The 12507-nt window shown below is 39.4% G+C and overlaps 1 protein-coding gene across 1 annotated transcript in view; it reads left to right on the forward strand.

The window, feature by feature from the left end:
- Positions 1 to 12507, forward strand: part of USH2A (usherin) — a 416419-nt gene that overhangs the window by 184718 nt on the left and 219194 nt on the right. The gene's annotated exons all lie outside the window — the stretch shown is intronic.

Genomic DNA, 12507 nt, shown 5'->3' on the forward strand with positions numbered 1-12507 from the left:
CTGAAGTCTGCCCTCTGGAAGTCCGGGGTGGCAGTTCTGCTAACCCCCCTCCTTACTTTTCCAAGAATCAACAACTCAATTCATGATCACTGTGCCCGAGACAGCCTCCAACCTTCACAATACGCACGAGTCCTTCTCTATTTGCAAGCTAAAGGTCCAGCAGGACACCATTCCCTGTTGGCTCCCTCACCAGCTCTGTCAGGAGGTTATCTTCTATGCACTTTAGAAAGCTCCTAGACTGTTTCCTCTCCACTGTGTTGTATTTCCATCAGACATCTCATTAAGTGGAAGTCTCCCACGGGAACAAAGGGCTAGCAACTGTGAGACTTCTCCCAGCTGTTTGTAGAATATTTCATCTGACTTTTCAACCTGGTTAGACAGTCTATAACAGAGGCCCACCAGGACATCTGCCTCATTGGCCTTCCCCCTTATTCTTACCCATAAACATTCAACCCTATCGTCACCATTATTAATTAATCCAAACCCTCCCTAACATACCGGGCTACTCCACTGCCTCTCTTTCCTAGCCTATCCCTTCTGAAGAGTTTGTAGTCATCTATTGCAGCACTCCAGTCATACAAACTGTCCCACCATGTTTTGCTGATAGCAAATATGTCATAGGTTTCCTGCTGCACAATGGCTTCCAGCTCCTCCTGCTTGTTGCCTATGTTGTGTGCATTGGTGTAGATGTACTTCAGTTGGGTTAGTGATCCCGCCACCATTTTGTGGGGAGAAGTCCTAATCCCTGCATGACCATTCCTGGGCACTTTTGTGATTTCACAGAATGGCTTGGGTTGGAAGAAACCTTAAAGATCATCTGTTTCCAATCCCCCCTGCCATAAGCAGATATCACCCACTAGATCAGGTTGCTCAGAGTTTCATCTAACCTGGTCTTGAACACCTCCAGGGATGGGGCATACACAACCTTTCTGAGCAATCCATCCTCTCTGGAGAACCTGTTCCAGTGCCTCAGTACCCTCTGAGTGAAGAATTCCCTCATAATCTCTAACCTTAATCTCCCCTCTTCTACTTTAAAACCATTCCCCCCTTGTCTCGTCGTTATCTGATTGAGCAAAAAGTCGCTCTCCGTCTCTTTTTAAGTCCCCTTTAAGTACTGAAAAGCCACAATGAGGTCACCCCAGAATTTCTAACCCATACCTTGTGCCTTTGCTGGCGTATAGCTCTCCATCACCTACCTCAGCGGGGGTGGCAGAGCCACGGACCTTGTTAGCACACCACCCCGTAAACATTGTTATACCACCCCCAGGGTTGTCTCTGTCAAGATTGGTTTTATCCCTTTCCCCCTTCAAATGTGGTTTAAAGCCCTATCAATGAGCCCTGCTAATTCCTGAGCAAAGATCCTTTTCCCCTTTAGAGACAGGTGAACCTTGTCCATTGCCAGCAGGCCTGGTGTAAAGACAGCAGACCTTTAATTAAGACAGCGTCTTACTGCAACTCAAAGAAAACGCTGCACAGTCTGCAACATGGTTCTACCTCTTCTGTTTCATAGCACAGAGGTCATCACACATTTAAAGAAAGTAACCTTTTCCTTAGACAACACAAATCTTTCAGATATTGCACACAGCAGTTCTCTCTGTCCTATCTCAATTTTCATGCCTTCAAACCATACTGAGTACTTTGCTATTTGGTATTGCTGGAGTTGCTTATGATGTCAAATGTTCAGCATAGCTTCCTTTAGAGGTCCCTGAGCACTGAATGCAACAACATTCCACAAAGCACAAGCAAAGTGATAGATCAGAAAGACTCCTGATGTTTTGGGGAACTTTCAGTTGCAGCTTTAAATTTTTATTTACATCTCATATTTTGAAACAATGACTTTGGAAAAATCCCTTCTGTTCAGAACCTCAATTTTCAGGTAACAGACTTTGAATTTAATTTTCTGAAAATAATATTTTGTTAACAGTATATCTCAAGTAAGTTTAAATGCAATTGAATAGCCTTTCTTCATCACATGAGCATATTTTACATTACAGACTCCTTGCAATGTTTCAGAAGGCAGAATCAGGTACTTTAACTCACAAGAAAAGGTTTGATTTTCCCTGCTGAATCATCTTTCCTGGTTAATCAAAATTTAACATACAAACAGAACCCCAGCAGGAGATGCTGCTTTTTTTTTTTTTTTTGAGTTTTCCTGGAAGATTGTATTTAATTTTCTCCCTAGTTTCAGGGACAATTTCTTTAGAAATTCCTTTGTTGAATGCCACAGGAAGATGCTACAGTAGTCCCAACAGCTGCTAAAGAAACAGGAGAGAGACAAACACTACAGAGCTTGGTAGTCTCACTAGTGAAGAAACTGGTGTTTTTCTACTCCTTCCTTCAGGTTTTCATTCACTGTTAAACCTAGACAACATTTAAGCTACTGCTAGCAAACTTATGTGAGGGCACAGTCAAGCCTCTCTATCTTATTTTTTTCCCCTGCACCTTTTTATACCCATCTGATCTATTTTATTTTATACTTAGACTGTAAATTCTTTTGAACATTACCATGATCTGTTCTGTGCAGAAGGGTCAGAGACATAGCTGGAGCACAGTAACAAAAAATTATTAGTAGTTTTACCTATTCTCTAGAAGGCTGTCTTGTGTGTGTCAAATTCAGAAGAACCTTTGTACCTCTGCCAAGAAGAAAAGCTGAGCTAAATATTTAAACTAAAGCAGGTCTTTAAATAAGCATAATATCACCATCCCAAAAGCCTATTTCTCAGGAAGCCTAAAACTCCTCAGGAACCAAAATCCTTCAAAATCTTTTCATCTTCAAAATCACAAACTATTTACATTTATGCAAGAAAGGAATATTCAGCAGATTTAAATCCTTGAAATGAGGGCTGACTGTTGAACCAAAAGTTTACTGTGTAAGGTAGTACATTTCAACACATTGTTCAGGACTTATATTCTAGAATGCTTCAGATTAGATTGTCAAGTTAGAGTGAAAATTCTTGGGGTTCAAGGAATACTGTGCTAGCCCATCTTGCCTTGAGAAAAAACATGTAATAACATTGACACATTATGGACATGGCCAGCCACACTAAGCAGAGTAATAAAAGAAGTACAAGGTCATCACAACAAAGATATTTTTTTTTTACCCCAAAAGTTTCTTTACTCTGTGTTCCAGTGCATTCCAAATGCCATTACTATGCTGCTATCAAAATTCAGAATATAAATTAGATTCAGTATCTAAACAAATGAAAGAAGCTTTAGACACACTATTTCAGTGTGGACTGTGGGTAGCTTATGCTTCTAATTTTCTTTGGAATCCAGAATATCATGGAATCACACCATCATTGGATTTGAGGAGGACCTCTTGAGCACATCCAGTCCATGCCCCCAGCTGAAGCAGGGTCAACTACAGCAGGTTTACCAGGACTGTGTCCAGTTTCGTTTTGAAAATCTCCACAGTTGGAAGGTCCACAACCTTTCTGGGCAACCTGTTCCAGTGCTTGACCATCCTCACAGTTTAAAAAAAAAAAAAAAAAAAAGTGTTTTCTTGCATTCAGATGAAGTTTTCTGTTTCAGTTTGTGCCCATTGACTCTTGTCCTGTCATTGAACACTACTGAGAAGTGTCTGGCTCCTCCTTCATTCCCTCTCATCAGGTGTTTATACACAATAACACCTGAGTTTTTTCCTTTCTAGACTGAACAGTCCCAGCTCACTCAGCCTCTCTTCATAAGAGATGTGCTCCAGTCCCTTAGTCATCTTAGTGGCTCTTTTATAATGTCTGCGAACTTGCTGAAGGTACACTCTTCCCCATCATTAAGATTATTAATGAAGACATTGAACAGTCTTGGTCCCTGTATCCACCCCTGGTGAACACCACAACTGACTTGCCTCCAACTGGATTTTATGCCACTGATCATAACAGGTCCAGCCATCCAACCAGCTTTCAATCCACCTCACTGTTGGCTCACCTGTACTTTGTTGACTTGTCTATGAGGATGTTACAGGAGACAGTGTCAAAAGCCATAAAATCAAGGTAACATCCACTTCTCTATCCTCGTTCATGAAGTTATTCAACTCATTGAAGAAGTCTATCAGGTTGGTATATCCATTAGGAAAATCAGTAAGTCAAAGCAATCCCCATACTGATTCTGCACCGATTTCATCTTCCTTTTAATATGATCCCTTATTTCAGTGGTTTCTGGTGTGGCTGGCTGCAAGTTGCCTCCTGTGCTTAGGCAGAGAAGATAGCTTCCAAAAGCTGATTTAAGCATTTAGTTTTGTGAGATAGTTACTAACTGGCTGAAGCTGTGGAAAGGTTTAGAGTGCTTTCTGTTCAGACACAGGCATCTCATTACATCTAGGGGAGAATGAAGAGGGGATTATTGCTCAGCCTTAAGGCTTGTCTGGTGTGTCTTAGCAGTTTAACTCTCAGAAAATCAAGCCAGCAAGGTGATCATTTCTCATCCTTATCAATTAATGCTCAAAATACACATAAACACCCCACTGTGTGACATGGAAAATAGCTCATGAGAAATACCTCCACTAAACTTCTCTTTGAGTTCTTCTTGACTCTCAGTGCTTGAATTAGCATCCTCATGTACTCTGTATCATGTGCTGTACATTTTGTTTCCACAAAGGGTTCCTTGTTTAGACCCAACCTTCAGATAGGACATGGCCTTTTGCATTTACTCATTCTAGCAAAATATTTTCCATTGTCAAGCACATAAGAGAAATACCTTTACCATTCAAATCAGTGTCATCATAGAATTCAGGAGATCTGTAAGTTTTAAAGTTTTACCTGCTCCCAATGACAGGCAATCATAGAATCATAGAATATCCCGAGTTAGAAGGGACCCACAAGGATCAATGAGTCCAACTCCTGGCTCCACACAGGTCTACCCAAAAATTCAGACCATATGACTGAGAGCACAGTCCAAATGCTTCTTAAACTCCGACAGGCCTGGTGCCGTGACTACATCCCTGGGGATTCTGTTCCAGTGCATGACAACCCTCTCGGTGAAGAACCTTTTCCTGATATCCAGCCTGAACCTCCCCTGTCGCAGCTTGACACCATTCCCGTGGGTCCTATCACTGGTCACTAAAGAGAAGAGATCAGCGCCTGCCCCCCCACTCCCACTCGTGAGGAATCTGTAGGCCGCGATGAGGTCTCCCCTCAGCCTCCTCTTTTCCAGGCTGAACAGGCCAAGTGACCTCAGCTGCCCCTCGTATGTCTTCCCCTCTAGGCCCTTCACCATCTTCGTAGCCCTTCTCTGGACACTCTCCAATGAAGAACTGTAGTGGAAGCTGCAAAATAGTACAATATCCAGCAAAAAAAAAAAAAACACAGACATTTTATATTCTCACTACAGACTTCTTTTTTAATTTCATATAGTTATTGTAGTTCTTTTTTCCTGTGTCATTACCGCAATAACCAAGCACTGAAGTTGTGGCTGCACATGCGATGATGAGAAAATGGTTGTTTACGGTTTTCCCTCCTAAAGCCCATGGTCACCTTTCTTTCCGTTCCCTGACGTGCTTATGTTTACTTTCTTACCTTTTAGACTTTAATGTTTGGTAGATGACTATTTCAGGAAAAGTTAATTTGATGGTTGGATATAGTTAATTAGAGTGGTTAGCTGGGTCTCCTCTCAGAACAGGAAGTCAGGCCTCCTGCCAGGGACTGGTAGGCCTGGGCTCACGAGCAGGTGAAGGAAAGCTCACTGCTAGCCTGGAAAATGATACTGTTCAGAGAAAACACTGCCCGGGAGAGCTCCCTCTAGCTGAATTGAGGAGGAAGAGCTCTGCCAGGCTTGAGGAAGCAGTGGCAAGCAGCTGTGTCTGCCCGGCAAACCCTACTATGCTCTGCTGAGAGGCTTGGGGCAGCGGGTTTTGGGGTCACCTGCAGGGCTGTACCCTGACCACCGCCTCCTGAGGGGCCTGAAAGTCAGGAGGCTGTGGGGGGCAGCCCCAGGGCCAGACCCCACAGTGGCGGGCACAGAGTCCCATGAGACCTGGGGCAATGGTCAGCATGGGTCAGCGTACGGACAGCCAAAGCAGCCACACAGCACAGGCCAGATAGTGCTGCACTGAGGGGGCACAGGTCTCATGGAGGTTGTCCCTTCGCTGCGTACACATACACACGTCTTGCTTTGTTTTTCAAAATAAATATCTCTGTAAATTATGTTTTTGGGAACAGTACATCAGAATATTATTTAGGTGGGCTTAAAATGAAAGTTTGCTGCCTGATGACTCCTGAAAAATGCATTCATCTTCAGGGTTCTACAGGCCTGTAAATGATTTACCAAAACCATATAGTTTACTACACAAAACCATTAATGAATTACTTGGATATTGCTTTCATGCACTTCAGCTTACTTGTAATCTTTGCACAAATATTTTGCACTCAAAGCACTCTCATGCTGCAGTTAGTGAAATTTTTGTAAATTTGCAGAAAAGAATTGCAAACTGTCTAATGTAAGTGCATATAGGGCCAGAGTAATAAGAGGATTCCAAAATCTGTATTCCAGGTTCAATATTGTAATGTCATAGAACATTTTAGGGAGACACAGAGTCACCAAGTGCTAACTTTGTTTTGTATTTACTTACAACTAAAATCTGACATTACATTTAAAGTAATAAAAGGTGGAAAATTTTATTGAAGGTATTGTTTTCTAGAGCTGATGTTATACTTCAATTGCTTGAACCAGGTTTAAATACAAAAGGATTGTCATTTTCAGCTAAATTCTTTCTCTTTATCATGGTTTCATAGAAGTAACTTTTGATCAGAAGCAGGGATACCTGATAGAAAACACCTGCATACTTCCCACCACCAGAAGAATGATGGTATGCATGGTATGTTGCCATGCCACGGTATTTCAGATTTGGAACACAGTATGCATCCTTCTAACAAAAAGGGGTGCCATGTACCCAGACCCTTGTAACGACTAGGAATGAGATGCTTGTTGCCAGTGTGTTTTGTCCCTGTGCGCTGTAAGGAGATTTGGTCTCTCTGTCTCACCCACACAGACGCACGTCTCTCTCAGTGGAAGGAGCCAAATGAGTATAACGGCAGCTGCACCTCAGCCGTTGCTCAGATCCCTCTGACTGCTGCAGCCAACGTAACATAGGGTAGCCAATGGATCTGCTGATGCCCGTTAGGTTCCTGTCAATTGTTAGATGATGCTTGAGCACATAGTGACTCTAAATCAGAGCGGCAGAGTATAAGCTCTTATCTCCTTTCATTTAGCAGGCTTTAGCAGACTAGCAGCATATTTTTCAATATATGCATTTTAAAACATGAATTAATAAATGTTCTAACTTGATTGAGTTTAGACCTAAATAAATCTTATTTACAGTCCAATGCTGTTGTATAAATTTATTCATATGAAATGTAAATCATCTGATTAAATAAACATGAACATTTTATCAAAATTACATCAACACTTAGCTACATACCAATACTTTTATTAAGAAAAAAGAAATCAACTTCTTAACGTTTGTGAGGAAGGAAAAGATTATTAATATCTTTTTTTATAGACATACTCAGTTTTGCAAAAAGTTAAGACTTTCTTTCTCTGCAAACTTTTAAAATCAATCATATGCTAGAAAAATAGCAACAACAGTGTTATCTGGAAAGATCAAGAGTAACAGAGTGAGGAGATATTACAGGACCAATTCTCTCTGTGTCTAAGTAATGTCTGGTGCAAAATGGGACTGTTGGGCTATGGCTTTGTGCAAATTGAAGCAGCCAAAGAGCTGCTGTGTGTCATGAAGAATGTAACAGACTTCCTTGAAACGTTGCAATCTGAACTGCATCCTCAAGGCCAGTGGAGCTTGTGCTTGGTTGATTATGATCTTGTTCAGTTGGGAAGAAAGGCCTTCCAACCCAGAGAAATCCAGTAACCAAAGTAACCTTTTATTGTTCTTACAAGGCAAAGAGTTGGAACAGGTGCCCTGTTGTTCAATAATTCTTCAGAATTTTATGACTCAGACTATGCTTATGGTAGAAGATGCTTTAAAAATGTAGATGTATGCGACAGATTGATGTGCACAGGCTTTCAGTTCAGAGATGCGTATGTAGAAGACACGTGTACTTAAACAGTTTTTGCTACAATCTGTCAAAGACACAAAGTCAGTTGAGGACTTCCTTTTCTGGTCAGTAGACTGTGATTAAGTGTACTGTGGCAATGATGCATCTCGACACACAAGTGACTTTGTAAGACAGATGCTGTACAACCTCAGGCATTCAAGTTGGCTAAGTTGTGTTTAGGTTTGGGGAGAAGGGATTTGGTAATTATTATTTTTTTCAACACCTTAAAAAGGCATTAGGATCCATCTTTAAGGTCAAGTGTTGTTTCAATTTCATAATGTGTACTTCAAAATAAGTCCTTCTGAAGTAGAGTGTTAGAGAGGAAGCAATGAAAAAATCTGGCAAAGAATCCCTCTGGCAAAAAATGCACTCAGCGTGTGAAACAAATGGAACTTGTGTGGGTAAGCTTTGTGGTTGACTTTGGGAATCTTAATATTCAGTAACAGAGCTGACTTTTCAGGCTTCATATGAAAGTGGTGAGTGGTTATAATTAAAGTTACCTATATTCACCTGTAAAAAACAAACAAAACTAACTTCAAAACGTTCCTCTTCCACCATCTTAATGTATTTTATTATTATTTGAAAGAAAAAAAGACAACTTTAGTATTTGTGTTGCAACTGTAAAACTAAATACTCAGTAAGATTTTTGTGTAAGTTGGGGGGGGGGGTCAAGTGGGTTTAATTTTGTTTTATGGGAAGGCTCCTTCACTAAATGTGTTTTAAAAAGCTTGCCTCAATTTATATTTCTTCAAAAATTTGTTATGCAGAATAGAAACTCTGTAAGTTACCATAAGCGTGTGTTATCTGTGAAGACCTGCTGGTAACTTTATGAAAAAGCAGGATGACAGATCAGGGCAGTGAAGCAACTGCTTTTATAATGATCTTTTAACTAGATGATGAAATTATTAAAACACAGTAATGGCCTTTGAATCTGTTTTTCAGTGTTTGAGAACAGAATATTGGCCATTATACCTTAGCAGTAAAATATATGTATTTTTTTTCCTTGACGAGAAACTAGTTTTTTCCATTCAAAATCTGCCAGAATGTTGTGGCAGAACTGTCTAAATATGAGACTTCCCTTTTAGATGTACTGAACAAAAGAAATGTCAGTTTTATGGAGAAATGAAAGAAAGAAGCTTGATATTTACTATTCTTATATATTGTATGCGTTATAATGATACATGGATTGGTTATAAAGATGCAACTAATTGTGACTAGTCAAAATGTCTGTTTTACCATAAATTCATTGTTGACCCTCTTCTACTGTCCATGTCAATATTTTTATCCCTTATCCACAAGAAAGAACCTAGCATTTTTACTCTGACAGAACTCTAAACCTCAACTTTAAATATTGCAAATAATTAAAGATCATTTAAATAAAAGTATAGAAAATTAAATACTAGTTTTGCATATAAAGTGGGCTTAATGTTCTAGGTGTGATTCCAGATCACTCTTTTAGACTGTTAACTTTACATTCATATTTAACAAATGACATTATTCAGTTTCATGGGGTCACTGTGTCAAAATGTCTGTGTTAGAACTTTAATTTATTTCCAAAGGTTCTTTGAGTGGGCAGATAGGAGTGGTGTGTTAGAATGATTTACTGTCTCTGATTCCCTGTGTAGACTTTAAGGCTTGGAACATAGTCTATGGTGTAAATTTTAAGTCTGGATGGATTCAGCTGCTCTGTAGTGGCAGATGGAATGAATGGGACTCTTATCCCAAATGTGAGAGGCTGGCCCTCTTCTTAAATATTGATGGTCCCTCCAATTCTATCTCCTGATCAAAGTGACAATTTATCTACCTCTCTCCTGTTAACGTTACTAGAATATATGCAAATGTAGTTGTGGCCAAATTTTGCTTTTTTAGCATCTACTTTTGGAAAGCCTGATAGACTATCAGCTCATCAGTTATTCGGTATAGACAGGAGATGCCAGTCTGCATGTGCGCAAGTTGAGGAGTTTGGAAAACTTTTTAAAAGCTGTCAGCTATCTTCATTGGATTATAGGCTGGTTTTTATTGCAAAAATTATTTTGCTGTTTTTTAATTCACGTTGTATCAGTATCAGTGATGATCTTTGCTATGGGACTGCTGACTTTGTGCTCTAAGATAGTCAGGCACTGAGTGTAAATTTCACTGGCTGACTCAAAGTGCAGAGGAAATGAGTGGGTAATGAGAGCAGAGCCGCCAGTTCTTTAATTGAATTAAAAGCCGGGTGACACCAATGCAGACACCTGTCCAATTACAGACAGGCCAAGGTGTTTACCGTTGCTGTACAAGCGATTTGAAGATGACAGAAATCTTTCCGCCCACAGATTAACATAATGAAGGAGAACAGATTACAGTGGATGCTGGCCAAACAGATAGGTTGGCAGCTGAGAAAAAAGTAGTTTGCTGAAGTATGTAAATAAAATCTGTGCACTTTCTATTGCCTACCTATGCCACATATCTGTTTCTTTGTTGAGAGAAAATAGTATAAGTGTGCATGTGAAGCAAATACGTTAATTATGAGATAAACAAAATATTTTTTTCAGTTGCTGCCTTTGATATATATATATATATCTTTAATAACAGGTACCTCCTGTTGCAAAAAGGTTGATCTGTTTTATTTTTCAAATTCTCACTGTCCTTCACAAACCTACCTGAGTAATGTACACTCTGTTGCATTGCAGATGATTCATATAAAACCTTTCTACTTTGTCAAAAGTAAAAAGCACAACCAAACAGCCCAATCCAAACCTTCTACAGCTAGAAGCATCTTTCTGGATGTGTTTTCTATGTGCTACCGTGGCTCTCAATGCCTGAAGCCATTGGTGACCCCAAAGAATGTCTTCCATCAGGAAATGCAAGGAGCATTAATTCACTGCTTCATAACAAAAAAAAACCATTACGAGTGCTAAATGTACAAATAAAACTAAATTGCTTCCTAAAGCACAGCAGAGTGAATAGAGGGAGAGCATGTACGCAATAGCATGCTCCTCTTAACTGAGAACCTGCAAATGTCACAGTTAGAGGATTTGGTTTCTGCATGTGTTTATTTGCTGAAGTTAATTCCAAAAGTACCTTTTATACTTTCCCATGTTTGACCCTGTGTGATCTGGAAATAAGGGTTTTCTATTGTCTTATGCAAAACAGACTTTTTTTTTTTTTTTAAACCAATGATGTTTCTGCACTGAAGAATACACTGTAGGTTACAGTATTCCTGCTTTAGTGGGATACTAATGTTTTGAAACATCATCATGTTCTATGTTATGCTTGTTGAATGCTTTTAAAAATGCTTGTTGAATGCTTTTTAAATGCTTGTCTTCTGCCAAATATTACAGGAAGATTACAGGCACGTTTGCTTGGGCAGTGGCTGACACAACATTCTTTTTCTTCCCTGTTGTATTTCCATTAGTTCGTAAGATGGCAGTACAGTTTTTCTCTGCTAAGTAGGTATTTATTTCCAAAATCAAAGCTATTACTAGAGAGAGTTGATTCTGATCAACTGGTTTGAGTTTAGCACAGCTACTCTGACCTGAGTGTTGCTACTACCAATTATCTTTTTGCATAGAAGAACTGGACCTCCAAAAACTCAAATGGAAAGTTCATTTGCAATGCTAATCGTTGAAGTTTTTGTTTTAATTACAAGAAAAGGGAAAAACACAATTTATTCAATGAAAGCTAACCTCAAGTTTTCAATGTGACCACACATTTCAATAAACACAGTGTAAAAAATCATAGACTTGCTTAGATTATCCCACTCAGAAAATAATGTAATTATGCTGCAACCATAAACTCCTTGCATGCAGTTCTCCAGACCTTTTTTTTTTTTTTTGTGGGTATAAAGTGTGTACATGGGAACAAAGACTTTCTACTGAAAGCCAGAGTTGTGTTGCATTGTATGTAGTAACTCAATGAAAAGTAACAAGAAGGACTAATTTCTTCTACCTGTTAGTGTGCACATAATGCTGAAGGGGCTTAGTCTCCTACTATGAGAGGTTTGGCCAAGAATTATGGTTCTCTGAAGTACTGCTGTTTCCAAAGATGTTTTTGCAATGATACAGCTTTGAAAATCCCAATATGGGACAGTTCCTAATTTGTGTCATTTTGTCCTCATTTGTGCCATAAAAATGATCTGTTTTGTTGCTGTTGTTTTCTTTTGAAATACCCCACTGATTTTACCAAAAACTGTTAGAATTGAGGTGAGAACAGGGTTTGAAATAAAACTTGTCATGAAGTAGCTCTTTTAATTACTTTTCATTGCAATATTACTTTATTGTAGGACCTACTTTGAAATGAAAACTGCTGGTGTTTCTGAAAAATGTCTGTCAAACGTTTTTTTTTTTTTCCCATGCAATCCCTCTGTATATTTCAGTTCAAAATATTTCATAACTTCCTGAAATGGCAAGGAGTGATTTGTTTATCCACAAGTTGCTGATCTATATGTGGGAATCCAGCAACTTCTCTTCACTAACACAAG

This window comes from Anser anser (assembly GCF_964211835.1).
Source record: "Anser anser genome assembly, chromosome: 3".
NCBI classification, from domain to species: Eukaryota; Metazoa; Chordata; class Aves; order Anseriformes; family Anatidae; genus Anser; species Anser anser.